This window comes from Azolla caroliniana, unplaced genomic scaffold (assembly GCF_043228905.1).
Source record: "Azolla caroliniana isolate FFs.n. ecotype wild unplaced genomic scaffold, voAzoCaro1.0.p SCAF_12, whole genome shotgun sequence".
Lineage (NCBI taxonomy): Eukaryota > Viridiplantae > Streptophyta > Polypodiopsida > Salviniales > Salviniaceae > Azolla > Azolla caroliniana.
In genome coordinates this window covers 16,105,195-16,132,565 of record NW_028230447.1, presented here as the reverse complement: position 1 = coordinate 16,132,565, position 27,371 = coordinate 16,105,195, and the positions used below count along the sequence as shown (strand labels likewise).

The window sequence follows — 27,371 nt, the reverse complement described above, 5'->3', positions numbered from 1 at the left end:
AGCTAATTACCTACTTTACTAAACTATGGGAGTAGCTAATTAGCTACCATTTTGCTAATTAGCTATTGTATTAAACTATGGTAGTAGCTAATTATCTACCACTTAGCTAATTAGCTACTCAACTAAAGTATGGTAGTAGCTAATTAGCTACCACTTAGCTAATTAGCTACTGTACTAAACTATGGTAGTAGCTAATTAGCTACCACTTAGACAAGAGAACTAGTGTACTAAACTATGGTAGTAGCTAATTATCTACCACTTAGCTAATTAGCTATTGTACTAAACTATGGTAGTCGTTAATTAGCTACGACTTAGCTTATTAGTTACTGTACTAAACTATGGTAGTAGCTAATTAGTTACCACTTAGCTAATTAGCTACTGTACTAAACTATGGTAGTGGTAGCTAATTAGCTACTGTACTAAACTATGGTAGTAGCTAATTAGCTACCACTTAGCCATAGAGATAATCAGTATGTCCATTTTATTACGCAGGTCGATTTATTTATTAGGTTCGGGCGAATGCATCCAAATATCAAAGTTCAACTACGAACATTCGAGTCTCTTAAACGACACTTTGTGTGACGCTTGAAGGATCGATACACATGTTGTTTCATTTACCATGTACTAATGGGTTTTCTCAAGGACTCTGCCTCCCTAACAAATGCAATTTGCACTTGTGAGTGCCCAATTTATCATCTGAGCATGTTATCTCTTCCATGAGTTGTCTTTTAGATTCAGTATTGTGTCCGAGAGAAACCGAGGCCATCTTCCACAGTCATAAATGTTTCATGGGTTTAGGTCAACATTGTGGCCCTAGTAGATTTAGGTGGTTTCCAAATGAATTGAGTAGTGAAATATTAATCTCTATCAAGTTATTTGAGTCAGTTGACACCAATTTCAAAGGAAAGGTGTGTAAAAGAAAGGATCTAGTTAGGAAGTTGCTTAAACCAAGGGATTTGGCGTCTCTATTTGTAGTATCTCTAGGAAAGTTCATTAAACACAACTTCATTTATTCATGGCAAGCCCATCAATTTAAGACTTGCATATCTGATTTTCCAAATGATGTAGTAGTCTCAATAGTAGATTTCTTAGAGAATTATACTTTCAAGCTGCAGAATGAAATTCAATCTATGCATTGGTGTTCAGCGCAGGTAACCATTTTTGTGCACATAACATATTTTCGAGTTTCAGGTGATGTTAAAAAAGTAATTCATTTTTTTATTTCTGATGATAAGAAGTAGGATACCTTGTTCGTCCAACATTGTTTTAACTTACATTGGCAATGGTTATTAGCTAAACGTTTGGAGCTTACTCAACATTGGCTTTGGTCTGATGGAGCTGCGTCACAATTCAAGGCTAGACGTCCATTTTATTTTGTGGGGAGGTATCCTGCTATAACAGGTTTGGAGATGAGATGGATTTTTTTTGGGTCTAGCCATGGTAAAGGTGAACATGATGGTGCAGGTGTTGTTATAAAGCGAGCACTTACCCATGAACAACTAAAGGCAGATGGTGTGCAGATGAATTGTGTAGCACATGTAGTTGAATTTTTAAGAGCTAATATGTCAACGAGTGCAACTGGTGTTTATTCCTCGCAGGTCCGAGATATCAAACGTGAATTTTGGGAAGTGAAGATAGATGAAGTAAATAGCGAGAAGACCTGGGAGTGCCAAGGAATTCCCGAATTGCGATCTCTCCATGCTGTTCACGGTTATTCTAGGTTGGATGGTCATTGTATTGCGGTTAGAGAATTAACTTTTTTTTTGCTTCCACTGTGTGCAGGGAAATTGGAGGTATTGTTTAAACAAAGGATATATTCAGAATTGGGAGTATCATACATTGAACGATAAGGAAGCAGTTGATGGAGAAACAGAAAAGAATGTTGACTTCACATATCAAGGACGTGGAGATACTCTGAGTGATGTCTTAAATGTTGGGGATAATTTCGCTGTAAATGCAGAAGAAGGCAAATCAGAGGGTGTTGATTTCTATATATTGAAGTGCACGGTTAGTAAACAGTGTGCAATGCAGAATATATTAGATGCTTGGGGAAATGTTGTATCTACCAGGACATTCTACATCGAAGGTATTTTTTATGCAAGACTAGATGATTACAATTATGTGTATATGCTATTAGAAGACAAACTAGTGGCGTACATGTACTCTCATTTGGTCAAGTGCATCAATGTCCCAATGTCGCAATACAATAGCTGCTCAAGTTTATACGCAATTAGTGCTAATGTGTATGAATGTATTTACAATAGTATGCCATGGAATTTGTAGCTACAAGTAGCAATTACCAGTTTACTTGTAAAACAAACAAAGCACATGTATTGCAAATAAACAATTTAATGGACCTGTTTGGGAGTTTTTTTTTATATATAGTTTACTTTTTGTGCTTCTTTCTCAACAAAATTATGTGTCATTTTTATATACAATCTTCTTTCTAATATACAGTTTAAAATATCGTTAAGGGTTCTTCTTTCTGAGATACAGATTTACTCAAGTGAACCATGTACAAGTTAAAATAGTTTGCATAATTTTAAGAAAAAGCACTATCATGAAATCAGCAATCCTGAACATACACTTAAAATTACACAGTAGATAAGTTACTCAAAACAAGCAATGTAATTCTTCATTGATTAAGTGGTAGCAAATTACATATTTATAACATCCCATTGCCAATGTCTTCAAATCGCCTATAAACAGCTAAGCTCTTGTTGGTCAGTGGAACTTCTCTACATATATTATCTGCATACCGAGCTAGGTATGCAGTCTACAACCATGTAGCTAGTTGGCAGCTCAATGTTTTCACCAAATAGTGTTCAGGCATTTCATCGGGTAGAATGAGACAGCATCTGCGAATGCTGAAGTAATGTCGGAAATGTTCTGTATCCAGAATCAATGTATTGCGGGCATTATAATCTGGCCAAGTGTCCCAAAAATCAGAAAGTCTTTTGAAACTTGCAACATCCTTCTGCTCACAATTCTCTCATGTCCACTGACCCTTGAAATGTTGTCGCCACTTCGGGAAGAATCTTTCTACATACTTCCACACATCTGTACGTGGTTTTTCGCTCCAAATAAACAAATCAAAGTATTGCACAGCCCACTCCAGAAATTGATTTGCGTCCGTCCTTGGTGTCATATATTGCACACTCATCAAGACTTTATCAAGCTCCAAGATCAAGGCTCTTCTTTTGACTTCTAATGGTTTAGGTTTCCATTCCTATAACTGAGCCTCTGTTACACCAATTACTAGTAGCACACGATCGATTTCAATCAACTCAGGTTTTGTCGCCACAATTGGTGTCCTTTTCCTCTTCAAACCCTTGGTCCACTGTGTTGGGCCTAGCTTCACATGCTGGTGCTCTTGTGTTGTCAATGTAGTCATTGGCTCGATGCATGTAGATACTGATATGGTCAATATCAACCCACTAGTATCACATGTTGCATCTACCTGCAAAATCAAATCATCTGTGCAACATGCTTGATAAACTTGCATGACCAGATCATTTGTGTTAGTTGCTACATCTACTTTCAACATGTGGCCCTCTAAACACCAACATCAATAGTTTCCACACTGTCATCGGCCTTAGGAGCAATAGATTCAAACCCTTTAGACTCTGCAACATCAGAAAACACCAACATATTCACACTCACAAAGTAACTAACAGTCTCACAAAACAACATAATGAACATGAAATATTTTCCATCATAGAACAACATGAACATAATTATCTTGGAGAAACATCATAGAGTTCCATTACATAATGTGCTTAGAGCAACAACCAATCTGAGGTTTTACTTGTCCAAATAATTCATAGTAAAATATCATAAAACCCTAGGAAAATCGCTAACAATCATATCCCACTAATAAGTATTTCGCTCCAATTCAAGAGCCCCTTGACCGATTAACTGGTCTTGTCCCCGATTGTGGCCCCTTCTTCAGCCTTTTTCTAGCCGGTTGTCCATTTAGCCTTGCTTCTTTGACCCATTGCGCAAGTGTGTCCTCCTCCGACAACCTTTCCATCACCTCAGCAGCAGCTTGCAGGTCAACCGCGTCATGCACTAGCTTTTCCAGTACAATGGGATCTGTTTGGACATTATCAGTAATTGGGCTCAATGGGGTGGAATCAAGGTTTTGGGATTCGAAGAAATGTTGCATCAAGTGTTCAAAAACACTATTGTTGTGAACCTCAGATTTACATGTTGTTTCCAATATTTCATCGCTTTTCATATCGTTGCCTAATTCATTACCATCTTCCAAAAGAATAGGGTGGAGTTTATCTGAAGGAGATGTGATAACAGGACTCTTACTTTCAGCCACGTTGGCAACTATCTCCTCATCGGTTGCAGCGTCATCAGCACCAGACACCTCATGCACCATCCTTAATCCACAAGATTCTACAACAACATGGTCGCTAATTAGCTACATCTTAGCTAACTAGCTATTCTTCTAGACTATGACAGTAGCTAATTAGCTACTTCGCTTAGGTATGGTACTAGCTAATTAGCTACTACACTACAATCTGATACTAGCTAATTACCCACTATAACTAAAGTATGGTAGTAGTTATTTAGCTACCACTTAGCTAATTAGCTACTATTCTAAACTATGGTAGTAGCTAATTAGCTACCACTTAACTAATTAGCTATTGTACTAAAGTATGGTAGTCGCTAATTAGCTACCACTTAGCTAATTAGCTACTATACTAAAGTATGGTACTACCTAATTAGCCACTATAACTAAAGTATGGTAGTAGCTAATTAGCTCCCACTTAGCTAATTAGCTATTGTACTAAAGTATGGTAGTAGCTAATTAGCTCCTACTTAGCTAATTAGCTATTGTACTAAACTATGGTAGTACCTAATTAGCTAAGTGGTAGCTAATTAGCTACTCAGCTAACGTATGGTAGTAGCTGATTAGCTTCCACTTAGCTAATTAGCTATTGTACTAAACTATGGTGGTAGTTAATTAGCTACTCAACTAACGTATGGTAGTAGCTAATTAGCTACCACTTAGCTAATTAGCTATTGTACTAAACTATGGTAGTAGCTAATTAGCTAAGTGGTAGCTAATTAGCTACTACCATACGTATGGTAGTAGCTAGTTAGCTACCACTTAGCTAATTAGCTATTGTACTAAACTATGGTAGTAGCTAATTAGCTAAGTGGTAGCTAATTAACTACCACTTAGCTAATTAGCTATTGTACTAAACTATGGTAGTAGCTAATTATCTACCACTTACCTAATTAGCTACTATACTAAACTATGGTAGTAGCTAATTAGCTACCATTTAGCTAATTAGCTACTGTATTAAACTATGGTACTAGCTAATTAGCTACTCAACTAACGTATGGTAGTAGCTAATTAGCTACTATACTAAACTATGGTAGTAGTTAATTAGCTACCAGTTAGCTAATTAGCTACTGTGTTAAACTATGGTAGTAGCTAATTAGCTACCATTTAGCTAATTAACTATTGTATTAAACTATGGTAGTAGCTAATGAGCTACCACTTAGCTAATTATCTACAACTTAGCTAATTAGCTACTCAGCTAACGTATGGTAGTAGCTAATTAGCTACCACTTAGCTAATTAGCTACTGTACTAAACTATGGTAGTAGCTAATTAGCTTTCAGTTGAAGTATGGCAGTAACTAATTAGCTACTACTTAGCTAATTAGCTATTGTACTAAACTATGATAGTAGCTAATTAACTACCATTTAGCTAATTAGCTACCATTTAGCTAATTAGTTACCATTTAGCTTATTAGCTACTGTATTAAACTATGGTAGTAGCTAATTAGCTACTCAACTAACGTATGGTAGTAGCTAATTAGCTACCACTTAACTAATTAGCTATTGTACTAAACTATGGTAGTAGCTAATTAGCTACTCAACTGAAGTATGCCAGTAGCTAATTAGCTACTTCTTAGCTAATTAGCTATTGTACTAAACTATGATAGTAGCTAATTAACTAAAGTATGGTAGTAGCTAATTAACTACCACTTAGCTAATTAGCTACTGTACTAAACTATGGTAGTAGCTAATTAGTTACTCAATCAAACTGTGGTAGTAGATAATTAGCTACTATATTCAACTATGGTAGTAGCTAAATAGCTACCACTTAGCTACTTTGTTACTCAACTAAACCATGGTAGTAGCTAATTAACTACCACTTAGCTAATTAGCTACTGTACTAAACTATGGTAGTAGCTAATTGGCTATCACGTAGCTAATTAACTACATGTTAGGTAATTAGCTACTACACTACAACCATAATAGCTAAATAGTTTCCACACTTTATACAGCTTACCTAATTAGCAAAGATGGAACAAATTAGCTACACTATGGTCACAAGCAACAATTTACCTGTGTGTTTTCTCCACTCATCTGGGAGAGTTGTACTACAATCCCCCAAACAGAATGCAGCAATGCGACAGGCATATTGAAAACAAACAATATGGTATGTGTGTAGCATGGTTGTAGGTGAACCAACAGAGTAGCAGATTTGTCCTCTACACGTTATCCACAAGCGATGCAACATGCTTGAACAGTCAATATATCGTTTCCTGGTTCTCCTTCATTTGGTAAGGGAGCAAGAATGTTCATGTCCAATTCTTGTCTGCTCCTTACCATCCCCTCCGCAAAATGTAGCTGCTTCTTAAGGCAGCTAACTACTTGTTCTTGATGGGAGTATTGTTCCTTCAACGCAGCCGAGAAATTTATCGATTAATTATTCCTTAATGAGGAAGATACAACAACAAGAAACAAGAATTATTAACTTACTTGTAGCTTTTCCAAATTGTAATCAACAACAGTATTTACACCTAGAAGGTCCAGGTTCATTGAAAGAACCTGGATCTCTATCTGCAGTTGATTTTCCGTTGGGGATCTAGTGACCCCTCAATTTCAAGTTCATGTTGAGCAACATGTTCCAGATAATGCCTCAGTAGCACATTTTCATGTACAAGTTATTTATAACATATTACATACTAGCAAAACAGTAGGTACCTGAATCTTATTTCTGATTGTTGTCACTGCCAAAGTGACGTTGCTCTCCATCGCAGCAACCAATGTTGCTTTCTCTAAATCAGTCTTAAAAAACTCCAATGTCTCACAGACTTCATGGACATTTTTTAGCATATAGCTAATCAAGGTCTCACATGTATCATTGACATTGGCTTTCATTGTGTGTCGGTGTGGCGTATACTTGCGAGTTTGTTGGGAGTCGGCAGTTGCATCATCAACTACCATGCTCCAAAATCTTGCCATTTTTTGTTGCAAGCTCCCCATCTTCTGACATCTTTCTACCAATGCCTCACCATAAATTGCGCAAGCTACCCTATACATTTCAGGGTCACGAGATTCCTTCGTTGTTTTGCAATACTCGTATGCAAAAGCTCTAGCAAATGAAACGAACAACTCGTTGTTGACCGGGATCTCTTGATGTACTTTCTGGTGCAGTCTCATGTAGTCGTCGTACACGTCCGGTCGTACAAGCTTGAGCTTGACCTTGCCTTTCAGTCTAGGCACTTTATATACTGACATCCAGTCTATATCACTAATCAATCTATCTCTTAGAACAGTAGGGTCAATGCCCTCGAGCGACATACCATATATGTTGTGAAAGTCCTCCTTTGTCTCGCAAAATTTTATGAAGTCCAACACTCTAGGATAGGGAGGAATGAGCCACCAGAAATAGAAAATCAATAATCAGAATTGGTGCAAAAACAAAATTTTTAATGTGAATTTGGTGCAAAATTACAACACTTTTGAGACAGTAATCTGAAATTTGTAATTTGAGTATTCTCATAAATTTAAATGACATGTATTTAACTAATAAAACATAAAATTTCGTAAACCATCCTTATGATTTTCCCACAAAAAACTAGCTAAACAAATAGCTAATTAGTTGTGACCATTTTAGTAGCTAATTAGCTATAATAGTGTTTCCACTCACATGCTTTTACCCTATTATTATTATTTAAAAAAATTATTTATTTATTGATAAATTTTATAAATTCGATTTTGTAATTGTACATTTGAGAACTTACAAAATCGCTCTTATTTAATTTCGAATCCCCCTTTTGACATAACTACATTTGTGTCCCGAGTAGCATTAATCGTTCCGAAGGCTATATCTTGGGCTTCTGAACTCCGATTCACGAACCGAAAAATAGTACATGCTCCTCGTCACAAGCTCTAGATGATATTTCTATAGATTTTTGATATTTTTTTGACATCGTGAAGCATCAACTTCACGACACCGTGGGACAAAAGGGATACAATGTGAAACAAATCTAAGGATATGAGTAGGTAAAATAGGTGAAAAAAGACAACTGAGAATGAGGAAGGTAACAGAATACTTACAACCGAGAATGAAGGCTGAGAAGAAAGGATTGACTGAAGCACGCCAAGCAAAAACGAGGAGCAAAATTAGAGGGATAGATATATACACTAGTCTAGAGAGGATTACTGTTATTTGTCTAAGTGTATGAGAATAGAACTCTGGCCAGGAGCCGTGTAACCTTTGCATCTAAATCTATTAATATATCTATCTTTGTGGGTCTAATCTGTTCAAGCATCTATCTATGTTATTTGGATTTGCTATCTTAATTTCAAGTACAATTTACAAGGCCGGTTGTGGCCGACAATTTTGCGAAATCAACTAGTCGTGCAATCCCGAGTTTCTTGTCCACCACTACGTACCACGACCCCTTGACCCGATTACCTTAGAAGTAATCGAAGGTGTTATCTCCAACGCAGAGACAACACCAACTTCTTTCCAAAAAACTTCTCGTGCGGGTAACCTCATGCACGTCGGATGTTGTACATTGGTTCATTAGGTAGACGGTTGTGTTGGCGGCTTCTACCCAGTATGACTTCGGCATGTGCTTCTCGTTAAGCATGGCCCATGCTATTTTGAGGATGTGCCGATTCTTTTGTTTGGCTACTCCATTCTGGTGTGGCGTATGTCGACACAAAAACTCGTGCCGAATTCCATCTTTCCGAAGAAAAGCCGAAAATTCATCGGAGAAGTACTCTTTTCCTCCATCCGACCGAAGACATCATACATGTCATCTTGTTTTTTTTTTAACTCCACTCTTGAAATTTTGGAAGTGTCTGAACACTTCACTCTTTTGCCGCATGGGGTAGATCCAGGTGTGCCTGGAGAAGTCATCAATGAAGGCCACATAGTATCGGCATCCATCGAATGTAGCCATTTGAACTGGTCCCCACACATCAGAATAAATTACGTCGAGTACACCTTTGCTCATGTTCCTCTTCTTCGGAAACGGGTGCCGATGTTGCTTGCCGAATTGGCAGGCCGCACATACACCTTCAATCTCTTTCTCTTTGAAGGTCAGGAGTCCGATGACGACTCCTTTTGATTGCATTGCCTTGAGCTTTTGGAGGTTGATGTGGCCAATCCGCTTGTGCCACAACTCTATGTCAGTGTCAGCTTTGGTTCCTTTTGCAAACATGGCCAATTTCATCTCGTGCGAGTCAAGAATGAACATTTGACCCTCTCTTCGTCCACGAGCGATGAGTCAACCCTTTTTCTCGATGAAGCAACCTCCTTGATTAAATCAAACTTGCATCCCTTGCTCAACAATTTGGCCGACGGAAACCAAATTCTTTGTGATTGTTGGTACATCCAAGACATTCTTAATGTAAGTTTGGTTACCTTCTTTACCGAATGGAACATTGCCAATGTGCCGAATCGGATGAGTAGTGTCGTCTCCAATCGGGCTCTCAAAGTTCTCCGAACCATTCTTGATGAGAAGTCATATGGTTCGAGGCACCGGAGTCGACGAACCATACGTCTTCCGAACTAGAGGCATTATTTGAAGTAGAGGCTGACATAGAATTTTCTCTATGTCTCATCACGAACATTCCACCATGATCTTCATAGTCAGAGTTGGTGGCGTAATTGGTGATTTGTCGGCTTGTGGAAGCCAACTCACGCTTCTTCTTTCGGCACTCTTCTTCATGGTGGCCGATTGTTCCACAATATCCACATTCGATCAAGGTTTGTCTGCTCAAACCGGAATGGAAGCTCCCCCTTCTTTCGAAGGGTCCTCGATGGCTTCCGTCTTGTTGTCGAAATTGGGAGTTGTTTTCATAAGTCGGACCTCATCCACCTCGTCCTTGGCCGAATCAGCCTCTTGCTCGGCCCCGTCCTCTTCCTCCATTCGAATGTGTGTAGAGCATGTGGTCTTCCGAGGTGTTGCTCCTTGTTCGAACATGGTTTTCTTCAACCAACAACATGGATTGAAGATCAAAGAAAGAGGGAGAATTCTGCCTTGTTAGTACGGTGGTCCTCATCGCGCCGAACCGTGGTGCGAGGCCACCGAGGCATATTTGCACCATCTCATCATCCTCCACATCAACGCTTATTGAGCTTAGTGAATCGTAAAGCTCCTTGATCTTCAAGGTGTAGCTTGTGATGAACATGTCTCTTTGTTGAATGTTGTTCAACTCTTGGCAGAGTCGAAGCTATCGTGTGGTTGTATTGGCCGCAAAAATCTTCCTAAGATTCTCCCATGCTTCCTTCGGCGTCTTGGCTTCTCGAATGTAACCGAGCATGTGTTCACGAACACATGTCACCATGCAATATATTACTCAGCTCGCAGCTTGCTCCCATGTTGAGTATTCACGGGTTGTTGGGTCAAGTCGATTTTCTTGTGCTCCTTTGATGTAGTTTCAATAGCCTTGGCCGACAAGGTATTGGTGCATCTTGTACTCCCAAGATTCAAAGTTGTTTTGATCTAGCTTCTTGCTAGGGAGAGCGTTCCCCATTTGAGCATTCATTTTCGATGAAGATTTCTTCCTTCTTTTCTTTTCCTTCTCTCTTGAATACGAGCTATGTAGTCGCACTACGATAGCGATGGACCGGTTCTTCTCGAACGTCGGCATAGACACAACACACGCATATGGGCTACCAAACCGCTCCGATACCATGTAAAGAATCGGGTATGATATGTGTTATGTGTGAGAGAAAAGAGAGAAGAGAAGAGAAACACAAGATAGATAAGCTAGAGAAATGAAATACTCAAGAAAAAGAAGATGTATATTCACAAGTAGAATATGAAATATAAAATGTAGAATTACAAGGAGTCACAACCGACTTAATATGAAGTATGAGGAAGGTGCTTTATATATAGTCACCCTCTCTCTTCATTAACTAACTACAACAACCACTCTCTCTTGGGGAATGTCAAGACTCATAGTCATGGGGAATATGTAACTCATTAGTTATGTGTCATAGAATATGATTCTATGACACATAGTTAATGTGTAGAAAGTAGTGGTATGACTCTTGACCTTTGAGTGCTCATAGATTCGCAAAGGGTGTGTTCACACACAAGGTTAGGTTGAGCTTGATTCTCAACAAAACCAAAACCTAGTTCATGCATTGCGACTCTTGGAACTCGTTGTCAAAGGAGGGGATGATGTCACAAAATGTCAAGGTCTTACACTTTAACCATAACGCCCACTTATTTAAATTAATAAATATGTTTTCATACTATTATTATTTAGAGTTATGGGACACTAAACACAATGGATGATTGCCAAGTGGCACACATGTATTATGCCAAGTGGCGATCATGCATGATCGTATGTATGCTATATAAGTGGAAGATCTGCTTAGTGTTGAACTATTCCGGTTCAACACTAGTCTTCAACACCCTTGTCATCTTGGTCTTCGAGTAATACAAATTCTTGTCTTCTTGTTTTGTTATTATCTTCTTTTCTTCAAAATCGACATCGCCTTCAAATCTTCGATTGTGACAGTATCCTTCAAAGTTAGAATCCTAGAAAAACAACTTCTTAAATATATAAACAACCCTAAACTAGTCGAAGTTAGAAATCCGAGATATCATAGAAACATGTGTAGATTTTGGGTTACATGTTTGAACTTCTAGATTCATTCATCTTTTGATATTCAGTCATTAATTTGAACTCTTTCATGAGTTGTACTCAGTTGTGAGCATAATAGTTCTCGCCGTGGTTCAAATATTATTATTTTATAAAATTGGAGATTGGAGTGAACTAGAGTAAAAAACTTTTGTGTGTCTATGACACTCATGAGTTTAAGATCTCTCTTGAGTTAAATGGCCTTTGTGTTGAGCTCTCTTGCATTCAAGGTGTCTTATGAGTTTTGAATCCTTGTGCAATTAAAGTTCTACAACCTTCTTGTGTTTAGCGAGTTTGAAGGTTGAATTGAGATTTGTCCGTTCCACCGTCAATCTTGAGTTCATGATTTAATCATTAGCTTGAGGCTCCATCATGAGTTGATTGTTTAAGTGATGTGGCCCTATTGCATGTAACACTTAGATACAACTTGTATGGAGCCATGATGAGTCATGACCCTAACAATAACAATAGAGGGTAGGTTCTACCTTCAACCAATAAGAAAATGAAATATATATATTGAAGAAAGAGAGAGAGAGAGAGAGAGAGAGAGAGAGAGAGAGAGAGAGAGAGATCAACTTGCTAAATATAAGGTTGGAAACAAATAGATAGCTAGTGTTTGGGCTAACTGGTTACTTTGTCATAAAGTTTGTGACCAGCTTATTAGAACTATTATGGTTGTGAATGAGGGGAGATACAAAGAACAGGAAAGAAAATGAAATATAGATTGCAAGAAATAAGAAGATAGTGAGTAGCTAAATAGAATACAAAAAATGGATAGATAGGGTAGTGTAGGAAAATCAACGATTTGCTTAAATTATTAATATATATAAGTACCATATAGAGTAGTGAGACCCTAACCCTAAATATTGAAATCTTGAAATACAAATTCAGTAGTATATCCATAACTTTTCTCCTTGAACCCCTTGACCAATTTCCCTTTTTCTCCCTCTTACAATCAAAAGATGCATATTGCTACCTCTTGAATAAACATTGTATGTAATTCACATGCTACCACATAGCATGGATGCAATGCACCAATATTAAACCAACCAAATTTGTGTTTATTGATCTTTCAGTGGACTTTACAAAGGTCTAATGTGGATGCATCATACACATTCATATCCAATGCTTTTACCTCACATTAAATATTCAAACAAGAGACCCCATGTAACACGTGGAACAATTCCATTAATTGAGCTAGAGTTGCTTGATATTATTAATTTTTCAAGGGGTTCACTCTGATCTTTGGATATTTTGGTGAAACAATCTTGAATTGTGATCAATTTGAACCTTTGATCTTATACACCCAAGTCATATTTGGAGTCAAACTGTTAGAGCTTGATCCTAATGTAAGCATATGATAAGGAAATAATAGATAGATAGAAAAGAAAGGAGAGAGAGAAAGAAGGGTGCTGATCCAGCCTTGAGACAGACTCAAGCCCCAATCGGCGTCCCACATCGAGTCGTACTTGGTGTTGGTGCACTTGCTACAAGAGTTGATCACCACAAGATCAGAGTCTCGACGTAGTCGATCATGTGTCAAATGATGGTAGCTAGGCCTCATATTTATAGCCAGATCTAAGCCCCCCATGCAAGTTCACACTTGTCCTTAATAGGTTGTCTCAATTTCGAGGATTAAAAGTAATCCTCCCTTCTTTACATTCTCATTTAACCCTCACATTTAATCCCGCAACAATCTTACCACGGGATAATTTATGGACATGCCCGTAATACAAACATTTTGTTTTCAATTAGAATTTCTACTTATGAAGTAAATATTTTTCGACAACGGAGTCAATCATGTCAGTTTTAGACATAGAAATTTATGTGTATAGTGGTTAAGAGGAAACGTGGTTCTTGGAAACATTGTTATGGTGGTTGACAAGGTCAAGAAGTATTGGATATAGGGTACACTTAGAGGTAGCAAAGACAATTGTACGGTTCAACTTTATTCAATGTTGTTGAGAATCAATCTCAACATAGTGCAACGTGTGAACACACCTTTTGAGAATCTATGATTACTCAAAGGTCAGGAATCATATTCTATGACACATACACATAACACATATCTCTTCTGCTACACAAGAATCATACCCAATTCCTTACAAATGTAAAGAGTTTAATTGCTTAATATAGCATAACGGAAAACACTTAATACATGATATTAAGGGAGAATCAACGCACATAAAGAAAACACAGCTACTTGATGGCAACAGAGTCAAACTCAACTCTTTTTCTCACGCTTTTGTACGGCATGCATTATCTAATATCACTATTAGATTAGTGTAAGGGTGCTTTCTTCTTTACACTCTTCTTTTGTCTTTTATAGAGGTGGATGATGGGGCAAGATCGTGCCAGTATAACTTGCCCTTTGTCTACAATATATTAAAGGCATATTCAACCTGTATCATAAATTTTATGTTTTGTAGGTATGTATGTGTATGCTCTATAGGTATCATGTACATATATGTATGATGTATGTATATATGCTCACCAAAGTTTTTAATGAAAAGAAAGTCTTCTATGACATGTAAGTTTGTTGAATATATTGTATTACTTTCTAAAGGTAATGCACTTGTATCCACTTGTGTTCGACGAGAAATAATAATGTCAATGGTGTAAAGCCATTCTTATAGGAGTGATAGGTCAATGTGTACGATCTAAAATTAAAAGTACAAGAGGTATATCTTTACCTTTGCATAGCAAAAACACTATAATTTTGAGAGGATATTTCATTTGCTAACATCACATTTCCAAGGTCAACATTATTGTGTCCGAGAAAAATATTCATGTCAATGTTGTAAAGCCATAATGTAATCAACCTTAATCATGGTTCCAAAATAGTCCCAAATTATCGTTCAATCACCCATGCAAATAAAGCACATGGCTAGAGAGAGAGAAAAATCTATTGATCTACCCATTTGGAACAAATTTGGTTTGCATTACAATGGCCATGTTGTAGGTTTCAAACTCACACCATGCGGTAACCACAAAATATTACTTGAGAATCAACCCACGAATCAAGGCTTCTGTGAGTTTAGTTATAAGATTTTATATGATTATATAGAGGCCAATTGTGGTTTAGCATACAATCTTTGTTGGTGCTATTTCTATAAGTTGAAAACATAGCTAACAGCAAAGGCTAAATGCATTATGCAAACAAAAGTCTTTCATAAGAAGAGAGTCATCCATTTTACCTTTAGCTCCTTGTTAGACAATAACAACCCAATGTGTTGTTTTTGCATGCCAAAATGCAAATCCATGGTAAAGCCAAGTCATTGAATTTTACTACATAATTTTTCCATTTAAATTCAACCACCTACTAGAAACATTTGTGTAAAAATAAGGTAGAAAATTAGATTGACTATGTAGTGACATTCAAATTGGCTTCCATTATAGAAATTTAAAGCCATTCTAACCCACACTTAGTTATGAGGACAGATGCAACTACTTTCTCGAATCCCAACAATTTATCATAATGATTCCAATGCAATTGTTTAGTATATATGTGGAACATGCAAATGAAATCCTCGTCTATCAGTGACTTGTTTCGAAAGCAAGTTTTTAGTATATATGCAAAACATGTAATATATTACTCAATTGAAATCCTCGTTATCATTGATTGCACATGCATTCAATGATCGATACCTTTTATGTTAGAAATGGGAGTACCCATCCCACATGCATTTACAACCCAACGAAAAGTGTCGAAACACATTTATGACTCCTCACCTAATTCGTCGATAGTGCGCTCATTCCAATGAGATGAAAAGCAGCAATTATCATGGAGTCATTTCTTGATGAAATGGACTGACACTTGGTCACTCCACATCGATAATCCATCATCCATGTACAATATGAACAAACTCAGAGGACTACGTAAATATTGACATGGGGGTTACTTCTAGAGACACGCACCAATCTCTCAATCATCGATGTCATGGTTGAAACATGCTCCCATATCACGAGTCGCGAGGCTTTTCTCATGATAATCGTGTGCCGAAGCAAATATAGATACGACTTTTGTCTACCAAAAAGGTTAAGAACTTTACATGGCACAAGGAAGTACCACTCAAGAGGAGGATTTGGAGCTTACATTGTATGGAGAGAGAAAGAGAAAGGGAATATGTGGTTCTTTTGAGAGCTTTGTCACTAGAGGTCATCATTAGTGCATTGGCAATCTACAATAGATGGCCCTACCATAGATTATGGGCCTAGAGAACAATTGCACACAATCTACTATATTAGATGGTCCTAGAGAACATTACCACACAATCTACGTAGTAATTTCTCATGCCGTGACAAGAACGGGTTACATGAATGATCTACGAAGTGATTAAACAAACAAAAAATTCCTATGCCATGAAATATCCATTTAATAGAGAAACCCTAAGCATGTCTGAACTGTGGTGGCATGTGCATGCAAGTTTTGACTACCACCACCCCCCACATCATGCATATGTTGTTTTGTCAGTTATGTTTAATATTTTAAAAAGAGTTAAAAAAACAAATGGAGATAAAGAGAAGAAGGCTTTCACCATAAACACTAAATCTGAAGAACTAATCCTAATGTTGTTTTAAGAACTAATCCTAACGTTGTTTTCTCAGTTATGTTTAATGTTTTAAAAAGATTTAAAAATAATTGGAGATAAAGAGAAGAGTATATTGTTTGCTAGTTATGTTTAATGTTTTTAAAAGAGTTAAAACAAATGAAGATGAAGGAAAGAAGGCTTTCACAATAAACACTAAAAATGAGTCTCATTTGTAAAATTTTATATCTAATGGAAGGAGTTTTTTTTGGAAAATAATAAAATAATAAGCACTAAAAATGAAGAAGAAGAATTAATCCTAATCTTGCGAGATTAGTACAAGGTCTTTGTTCTAAATTAAAACCAAGCAATTAATGGTAACAATTTTGATTCAATCAATCCAAAATCAAATTATTAAAGTACACCATGCAATCCAACGGAATTAGGATTAATCATATCGTGGTTCAGGTTCAACTATGATAAGAGTGGCATCACAATTAATCATGTTTTTTTTTTTTTCTACAATCTAAGATCAAATTAACCAAGATTAATCTGATCCATCTCAAACTAACAAGATAACCCAATGTTGTGGCACAATCAAATTCAAGTTAACCATGTGGTGGATATTGATCATGGTATAGACATGGAAGTAGATGCAAATCGAATGAATTCGAGGATTTAACGTTAACTGGTCACACTTGAATTGTGTCTCTCTATAATCTCATGGAACTTAGGAAGGATAACAATCATGCAAGATCAGAATTAGCCATACATAGAAGTCTGAATCCAATAAAAAGCTTTGGTGAAGAAAAGGGAGTAATTAGCATAATCTTAACTTATGATTAAATAGAAATCATAATAATTACAATTCAAATCCAAAACAAAAGTTTTGGTCAAGACAAGGGAGTAATTAGCATAAGCTTAACTTATGATTAAATAGAAATCATAATAATTACAATTCAAATCCAAAACAAAAGTTTTGGTCAAGACAAGGGAATAATTAGCATAAGCTAACTTCTGATTATGATGAGAGCACTGTAATTTGTAGCACATGTTTAGGATTGAACCTATAACTTGGAAAACAATTAACTAGTCAAAAGGATTATTTTGCGATGATTATATAAACCAATTTGCATTAAATTAGGATTGAAGCAATGATGTAATATCATCCTCCATTAACTTGGTTTGTACCACAATTACGCCAAGTGAAACAATATGATTCTGGTATAGTTATATAGAGACAGTGAAGAGTTTTATGGTTACAATTAAGCTTAATTCCGATGAATTTGACTTTAGAACATATTAACCAAGATTAGAGTTCTGATATCTTCACCAGCCAAAAGTCTTGTCTAGAACAAATTTAGACTGTTGTAAGAGCTAAATTAAGTGAGTTAAGTTACTTAGAAACAAGCTAAATTAAGTGACCAGTTAATTAGAAACATGCATGATTGATTCTAAGAATCACATGTGATTAGAGATTAGGGAGTAGGATGATTAAACCCAGCATTTCGGATTTGTTTCGCTAAGAAACAAGCTAAATTAAGTGACCAGTTAATTAGGAACATGCATGATTGATTCTAAGAATCACATGTGATGAGAGATTAGGGAGTAGGATCATGATTGATTGTGTGGTTAGGGATTTGAATAAGAATTAAAGACTGGAAATCTTGTTTCGATACAGAAAACAAAGAAAAAGTAGTCTAAAGCCATGAATGATGATGATGATGAAGATGGAACAAATTTTCGAGACTGTAAAGATTTACATGAAGATGATCAAGAAGAAAGGAAGGAAGGAAGAAAGACAGAATGAAGACAAAGAAAAAAAGGGCGAGGTTTTTGGGGTAGAATTACAAAGGGAAGGTGAACACCTTAAAGAAGGAAGAACTGATTGATTCATTGATTGATTGATGAACAGTGATGGAAGAAATTTGAAATGGATTAAACCTTCGATTGTGGAGGAGATTCAAACAAACTCAGAGAAAAGAAAGTGATGGAAGAAATTTGAAAAAAGGATTTTAATAAAAAAGGATTAAACCATCGATTGTTTGGAGGAGATTCAAACAAAACTCAGAGAAAAGAAGTGATGGAAGAAATTTGAAAAAAGGATTTAATAAAAAAGGATTAAACCATCGATTGTTTGGAGGAGATTCAAACAAACTCAGAGAAAAGAAAGAAGACAGGAAGGATTTACATATATATATATATATATTATAGAATAAAGAAAGATGGATCGATCGATAGAGCCGTGGATGGATGGATGGATGGAATTTCAGACAGAAAGAGCGATCTTGCCAGGGGAATCGGCGGCCTTGAGGGTTTCTTGGATGATCTTCCTCGCCAGTTTGCTGCTGGCCTCCACACGCATGCTGTTGGTGGGATCCACTTTCCTGTACTTCCACTTGCTCTTCTTCTCCTTCAGCTTCTCATACCTCGCCTTGATGAACTCTCCCAACCCCATTAATCTCTCTCTCTTTTTCTTTCTTTCCTTCGATCTCTGTCTGTCTGTCTGTCTGTGTATTTCCTTCTCCTTTCTTCCTCCTGCTTTCATCTATACATATATTTATATGTATGTATGTAATCTATCTATCTATATTCTATTCTATCTATATGTAGCTAGCTAAGCCTAGCTAATCTCTAAAATAGAGAAAAAAGCTTAAGTTTTGTTTTGTTTTGGGGGACCTTTTTTTACTCATAAAAATACTAAGCTTTCTCTTGTTCTTTTTTCTTTTTACCAAAAGATTTCCTTCATTAGTATTAAGAAAAGTTGTCGGAAGGGCTACAGATACAGAAAAGCTCTCGGACGGCTACATATACAGAAATGTACCTCAATCGTCCGAGAGAGTAAGATTTCCTTCGTTAGTATTAAGAAAAGCACCCGGGAAGGGCTATATCCCTCGAATCCAACTTCAGACTGCTCGTCTTTCGTCTGTATGAAGCCTACGATTCATCATTTGATGCAGCGGCAAAAAGGAAAAGAAAATTCTTGCTTGGTAGGTACATTGATGATAGTGTTATATACAAAAGAAATGGTCAGGGTCATGGGGCAAGGGACCAAGGGTGCTGATATCTCCATATCGGTCTTTTGAGATGAAGGAGACTGTGAACAGAGGCAACTTCCTCCATAATTGTCGGTAAAATTTTGCTTTTCTTAAGTAAAAACAACCTCCGAAGAGACTTGCATATTGTTATATTGCCCCCCTCCAACCGCCAATTGACCGATCCATCGTCGGCTCGGTCAGTCAGTCGATCGATCAACTCAATCGATGAATAGATGGAATTGACAAATTGATTGATTGTGATCGATCGGCCAGGCAGTCGATGGATGGATGGATAGAATTGATAGATAGATCGCTCGTCAATAAGCTAGATAGAGATAGATACATAATATAAGTCAAATTGTTTGTTGGTCGATTGATCTATTATATAGATAGATAGATAAGTCTAGCTTTTGGTCGGTCAATTGATAAATAAACCAATCGACATATAGAGAGATATGATGCTACTACATTTATCAACACAATAGGCTATTCCAGCTGTTTGTTGGCTAGTCGATTGATCTATCTCGACCGATAGTGAGATATGCCAACACTATCTGTAACAAACACAATAGGTCCATCAAACTGTTGGTCGTTCAGACGGGCAGTTGAGATCTATCAAGACCGATAGAAAGAAAGAAAGATATATTAACATCTTCTAAGGTCAACATTGGCCCATGAGACAATTGGTTTACAAAAAAATGAGTACTTATCCAAGTCATCACACTACTCCTATATTATCTATTGACACAATACCTTCGACTTATTTATCGAGGCCTTTTTTCCACTCAATACCTCGCTATTCATCTCACATTAGGCCGATTTATGTTTATGAGAACTATATTACCTTATTCAACCCTCGCTCGTCCTCGCGTTGGTGATGTGTGTGTGTTTCTTAAGCCCACCCCTCTCCCCCTCTATTCCTCATCCTCGAGTGTGTGCATTCTAAATGCTTTCTAATGAATCATTGCCAGATTATACGTCAATTTACGTTTTTTAATTTCTCACCGTGATGTGTTCCCTCACCCTTTGAGAATGATAATAAAATGATAAATCTATCTATATATCTTTGTGAAAGTGAGGGGCTATTTTTCCATAAGCTATTTTTTTACCTTATCTCTATAGCTTCCCGCCCTATCCATACGTAATACCTTAAATGTTGGGACATATATTGATACCTTAGTTATTGTGATAAATTAAACAACCTTTTTATGATAGAGGGCCTCACTTTTGGATATATCTATCTATCTATATATAATGGACAGGAGTGCAAGAAGTCTAGAAAAGGGGCCTTCCACTTTTTAACAACGAAGTTCTTAGGATCCTGAAAAACCATGGCCTCAAACTTTAGGATCGAGAGATTTAGCCTAGCCTGAGCATTGAAGCACTTTTAACAATAATATCGCTTGAATGGGGATGCTTTCGAATATTCATGAATGTTGTCCCTTCTTTCATGAACACAGGATACATTTTGAAAATATTCATAATTACTTTAAGTTGTTGGACCGTTTAAATCTTATCAAAATTTAATGCCCCAATTTGCACAGTGGAATTTTCGATTATGATTTAAAATTGCTGCAACGATAATGTCATTCCAATAAATCATTTTCATCATCAATTCAAAGTTGTTGAAACGTTACAACCCAAAAGAGTACAAATTGCATTGGCTAGAAAGTCAAGCATTACTTTTGAAAGGGAAGCATTATTTTGGGATGCATACGTTGAAACTTGGACATCGATAAGCAAATTTCAAGGAGAATATGTCATAAACATGTGATGAGCACACAATGCATGGGGCGAACAGTAATTGATTGTCCCTCAATTCTTCACCTTACAATAACGAAATGTAGGAGTTCCAAATTCAAAGGTGAGAACATCAATTGATGATGTTATGCAGACACACCAAAATGGTAACCACCTTGATGGAGGCCCATAAATGTTGCATGTTCCTAGTGGCTATGCATGAGATAGTTGGCCTAAAGTAGGAACATATATAAGTAGATACACACAAGTACACTCCTCTTATTTCCCAATGTAGTTGTTTGAGAGCAAGATATTAATAGAGTAATTGTGAGGGTACTAGGAGATAATTGGCTATAGTCATTTTGACTAATTTCGATGTATGTTATGCGTCAATACCACATGGGCAAGATCCCATGCAAAAGCATAGGACTAATCACATAGAGGGCACGCAACCATTGTCATTCTAGAGTGTATTAAAATGACCTTGTTGATGATGTCAAGAATGTGGATGAAGTAAAATCTTGAAGGAGTACATCTCCTCCCATCAATCACAAAGGATGATTTGCTTTTGGTAAGCAAGAGGACTAATCACATAGAGGGCACGCGACCATTGTCATTCTAGAGTGTATTAAAATGACCTTGTTGATGATGTCAAGAATTTGGATGAAGTAAAATCTTGAAGGAGTACATCTCCTCCCATCATCAATCACAAAGGATGATTTGCTTTTGGGAAGCTTTGATGACTGTTGTTTTCCAAATGCGAAATTTCAACCCAAGTTCGAGAACTTTTAAAAGTGTCAGTTTTCCCCATCTATAACCCACATCCATCATCATGTCGTATGACATCCATAACTCACAATTATACCCATGCCCATGCCCATCCATGATCAAAATGGGATGGTATTATGCATAGTGTTGCTTGGTTTACAAGAGAGTAGTAGTCTAGCACCCTTTAAATTTCCAACTTTTTCCATGGCATTTGATAAGAATACCAATATAATTTACAAATTAACTAATAGTTAAAATGTCACAACAAATTCCATGCTTTTACAAATAATTAGATCATTCTCAAATTAAGGTCTCTTTTAATTAAGACACATTTCTCCAATAAATGCATTCTATATCATTAAACATTGACACCACTTATGTTTGATATGTTTGCATATCAATGTGTTGCATACTACATTATAGATTAAATACTTGATATTGATTTCAAAGAAAGTGCTTATATTCATCATATAGGATAAGCCATTTAAAGTCAAACAATGAATTATAAATAGTTATAACATGTTTTAAGATTTCAAAGAACTAAATGGTGGTTCAACATTCAAGAGATAGATGAAATATATGTATTAGGTATGTTATTTGTGTGAGAGATAAGGTATATGAGAAAGAGAGATCAACACAAGTATGTATACCAAATACAAGATGCACTAAATATATCGCTAGTGGGAAACAATAAATCTAGTCAAGGCAGGAAGTATTTCATCACCATGGTTTTCCATATAACGTCATTAGTGATCGTGAACCACAATTTATATCTAAAATTTCGAAGCATTTACCATTCTCAAAGTCTCCTTCAAAATCTCCTTAGGCTATCATCCACAAATTCATTGTCAAACAAAGCATACAATCAAACATCGGGGCAATATCTTCGATGCCTCATTAGTTACCAATAAGATAATTGAGTTGATATATTGCATTTTGCAGAACTTGCATATAAATAATACTATACATTCCTCTAATAGGGTTAACCCATTCTATGGATACACAGGTTATTACTATCCTCGATGGTGTTTGTTCGAAGATCTTGAATTACCAACAAATCCTCGACTACAAATTTAGGTGGAACTTTCCAATCATCTACAGGAAGCTCAAGTAGCACACAAGTCCAATGCAGCTTGACGTCAACTTCCATCCACCTTTCAAGTTGGAGGTCCAATATGGTTATTATGATGTCATATAAAGACTACCAAAGTATGTGCCAAATTTGATTATCAACTGTTAGGTCATTTTGTCATTAATGGAAAAATCAATGATGTAAAATTTCACCTTCATCTTCCCCCACAATTACGGTTATATCCAATATTTCATAGTTCTCCCTTCTTCTTTTTTATTTTTTCTAAACAACATATCCTTTCGTTAGTTTTAAAAAGGCATATCAGCTACAAAATACAAAAAAGATGAAAAGGAAGCGATTATCCTTCCCAAGCCCGTCTTGTGTACGACAATGACTAGCCATTGATCCTTCTCCATTTAAAATTGCCCATACTACCAATATGGGTCCACAGATCATATACCATTACACCATGTAACACCAAAATTGTTGAGCCCACATATTTTACTAATATGAGGGATGATTGAGAAAGAAAGAAGGAAAGAAATATTAATGTCTTCTAAGACCAAAATTGATCCATGAGACAATTGGTTTACAATAAAAATGGGGTATTTATTTTTTGGAAAAAAAGGGGGTATTTACCCATTCATCGAAAGTAAAAATTAAAAAAATTAAAAATTAAAAAAATTAAAAATTAAAAATTAAAAAAAATGTAAGATAAAGGGTTCTAGCAAAAAAAACATGTTCTATAAGGAAATGACTTTATACTAGACCTAGTTTCATTTCCATCCAAGTCTCTCGAAAAGAAGCGGGAGGTCAAAGGGTTTCGATTTGGAGGTGGCCCGTGGTCCCAATGTAAAAGATACTACAACCATAGCTGTTAGGAGGTGTAGCTCACTTTCCCTTATCTTCTTAATTGTTTCTACTCCACGCCGAGTTGCTTTGAAGCCCGACATCCGAGGGCGTTTGGTTGTTCTTTGCATTTCTGCTTCCTCAAGAGAGAGGCCGAGTGGTGTAGGTGTGTCCACATCGTCTCCCCTTGTTCCTGAAAAATTGTATTAGTTACATGTTGGTGAGTATTAAAATGATTATGGTCAACATTTTGTAGTTTTTCCTCCCTAGGTTGTTTTAGCTCTAAGATATACCTACCTAGTCTCTTTATATCCGGGGTATCTAATAGTTTGGAGAGGGTGGGAGAGGGTCCTATTATGTCTTGGTATTTCACCCTTATCTCGGCATAAGTTGGACACTTGCATGTACAGTGATACTCATCCTCTATCTCTATGTGACATAACCTACATAGCCTTTCCTCTCTAGGAACTCCATTAGTACGACCATTTTCAATCTCAAGTTGGTGAGATGATATCCTAAGTTGTCCAATGGCCACCCTTAGTGCATATGTCAAGAATGTATCTAGATATTTTAGTTGTGTAATAAAACCTAGCTTAGAGAAGTGCATGAAGTGTTCCTTATAGTACAACATTTTAGATGGGAGTGGTTCTCGTGGGGTGATCCATTTATCTCGTGTATAAATTTGCCATATTTCTTGACGTATTACTTTATTACGGTCCTCATGAGAGATTAAAGTTAGACCAGTCCCATGGTTGTACTTAAGGGGAGGTAGGTTATTAATGTCTATGCCATTTGCAAGTAACCAACCACACTACAATGCTATACCAAGAGCTACTATCTCCGGACTCATATAGGGATCAGGATGCCTCAAAAGCTTGACGAGATATCCTATCTTGTGGTTGGCTATGTATCATATGAATAAAAACTACCAATTGGAAGAGTGCTTCTACTAACATTGGGGGCACACTGAACTTTGCTCTAATAATGTCATGTGGTACTATCGATTTGCTTCGGAGTTGACGTGATAACATCATCACCAAAGGTCTCTCTAATTGTGTCCACATGAAGGACGGTAGACTAGGAGCCCATACTACTAATGCATACATGAGTGAAGGGGTCACTAATGAGTTGAAGAGACATCCCTTAGTCTGAGGCTCTTGAAAGTATGTCTGGTGGCATTGTCTCTCTATGAGTGAGAGGAATGCATACCCTCTCGTTAGCCTATCTTTGGTTGCCTAGGTCATCGAGAATTTACCTTAACGAGCACTAAAACTTACTCCCAAATATATATATATATATATATATATATATATATATATATATATATGATCCAACTACCTTGATTGGTTTATGAGAGAGGAGTAGGCGACACTTACTCCTAACTCAAGACGATGTGTGAAAGATAAGGGGTGGTTTTCGTTAGATTTACTACACATCCTCGTTGTGTGCAAAAGTCATCTAGGGCATTAAGGTGCTTTTGTAGGTCGTGTTCAGACTCCGAAAGCAAAACTATGTCGTGAGCATAGAGTAAGAGACTAACTTGCGTGCCCCCAATGGCTACTCCGTTGTCTCCCTTACGAGCAATAAAATCAGTGATCTCATCAATGTAGATCCCAAAAAGAGTTGGTGATAGGGGGAAACCTTGTTGTACGCCAATGGTGCTGGTAAAGCAATCAAAGAGGCCACCTGGGCATCTGACGCACCTAGAGACTTGCTCATATGTCAAAGGCTTTGTGAAAGTCCACAAAGCAACAATATAGTTTCTTCTTGTGAGCCTTCGTTTGGTCAATTAAGCATCTAAGTGTGAAGATATGGTCAATAGTGGAGAAGGCTCTTCTAAAGCCAACCTGCTTAGGTGCTCGAAGGCTTAAGGTCTCCATATAATCGCCGAGCTCTGCTTCCATTCTGCACCATATAGTTTAGTGAGCGTATGACCTATCATGATGGTCCTATATGTATTTGGGTCCATTGGGTCCCCTCCTTTATGTATAGGGGCCATTGTGTTCATAGTCCATTGTGGTGGAAAACCCTTGTCAAGGGCGCGGTTGTAGATTAGAGTGAGAAAAGGAGCTAGGCACTCTCGAGAATATATGATGTGTTTGGCACGCAATCCTGTGTGGTCCATGAACTTCCTATGTTGTAATTTTTTTATGACCTTCCTGACCCTAGAGGTCGTGAAAAGTGTCCTCGTGGTGGGTCGAGGTGTGGAAGTCATTGGAATGGGTGGTTGGTTCGGGACGTGGTAGAGTCTCTCTATATATGTGTGCCAAGTGTGGGGATCCTTGATGGGTGTTTGTGGTCTCGGTTCCCGTAGTCTCTTCCATGCAAGGGCGCAATCCCTACTCATGAGCATGTGGTAGAGTTCCCTATATTGAGATGCTTCCCAAGCTCGTCTTTTACGACGTGTCATCTTGTGCATCTCTTTGCGAGCCTGTATTGAGGAAATAGTACCACTAAGTCGCGACACTTTAAGTTGTCTATAAAAAGCTCTACAATCTTCATCATACCACCTATTCTGTGGCATAGACCCTATTCTATTTTCATTGGAGTGTTTCGTGTATGGGAAGCTACTAATCGCTGTTGAGTGAAAGACGTGTGTGAGTTCTATAGTTAGGTTCTCTAAAGGCAGGGAAGAATCAATAGAGGAGAGTTGGGCTATAGAGGAGAGCTAGGCTTGAACATGTCAGGAGTAGATGTCAGAGAGCTCATGCATGAAATGTATGGTGGTGTGATTGTTTGGTTGACTAGAGTTGGTGGCGTTGGAGGTGTCGCACTTTAGCTCAAAGTATAGGAAGCTATGGTCTACACCAATAGGGCATGTGGAAGGAGTTAATGATGTGGGTAGCTTTAGGGCATCCTATACCGGGATCCTTTTGGGGGAATGTTTGCGATGAACCTTGGCCTCTTGATCATCGACCAACCGAGCTTGAGGGGGAGTACAACAACAACTGACACCAAACAGTAGCCGATCAGTTGATCGAAGCCGACCAGAGGAGTCGAAGTACGAACAAACAAGTGAACAAGCAAACATGGAGAGTCGAACAATCGAAATTGTAAGCCATATCGACTAGCCTCTCAAAAACCGAAAACGATTAAGCCGAATCAAAGTTTTCAAAGATTGAACCAAAACAACTTTTCGGCATTCGGAAGTTGTGTTCGAAGGGGCATGTTGAGAATCGAACTCAACTTCCCATAGGAATAGTGTTCACACTAGTCGGTGGACAACTTACTAGGATATTTTTTGGTAGAAAGGGCATTTGCCCTAGACTAGTTGGTATTTAAACCAACCTTTTGTAACTTAGTTACTGTTGGATGTAATATACAATTTCTTGTTTAGAGCTCTCACTCACTCACTCTAGCTCCCTCTCTCATTCTCTCTTGTGTACACACACACACACACACACACACACACACACACAGTCCATCCGCTACACAGTATCACTCT

The 27,371-nt window shown here is 37.3% G+C and overlaps 1 pseudogene; it reads left to right on the top strand.

Moving 5' to 3' along the window:
* The first annotated feature begins 627 nt into the window (after positions 1–627).
* Positions 628–2,526, top strand: LOC147857246 (uncharacterized; annotated as a pseudogene).
* Positions 2,527–27,371: the final 24,845 nt, after the last annotated feature.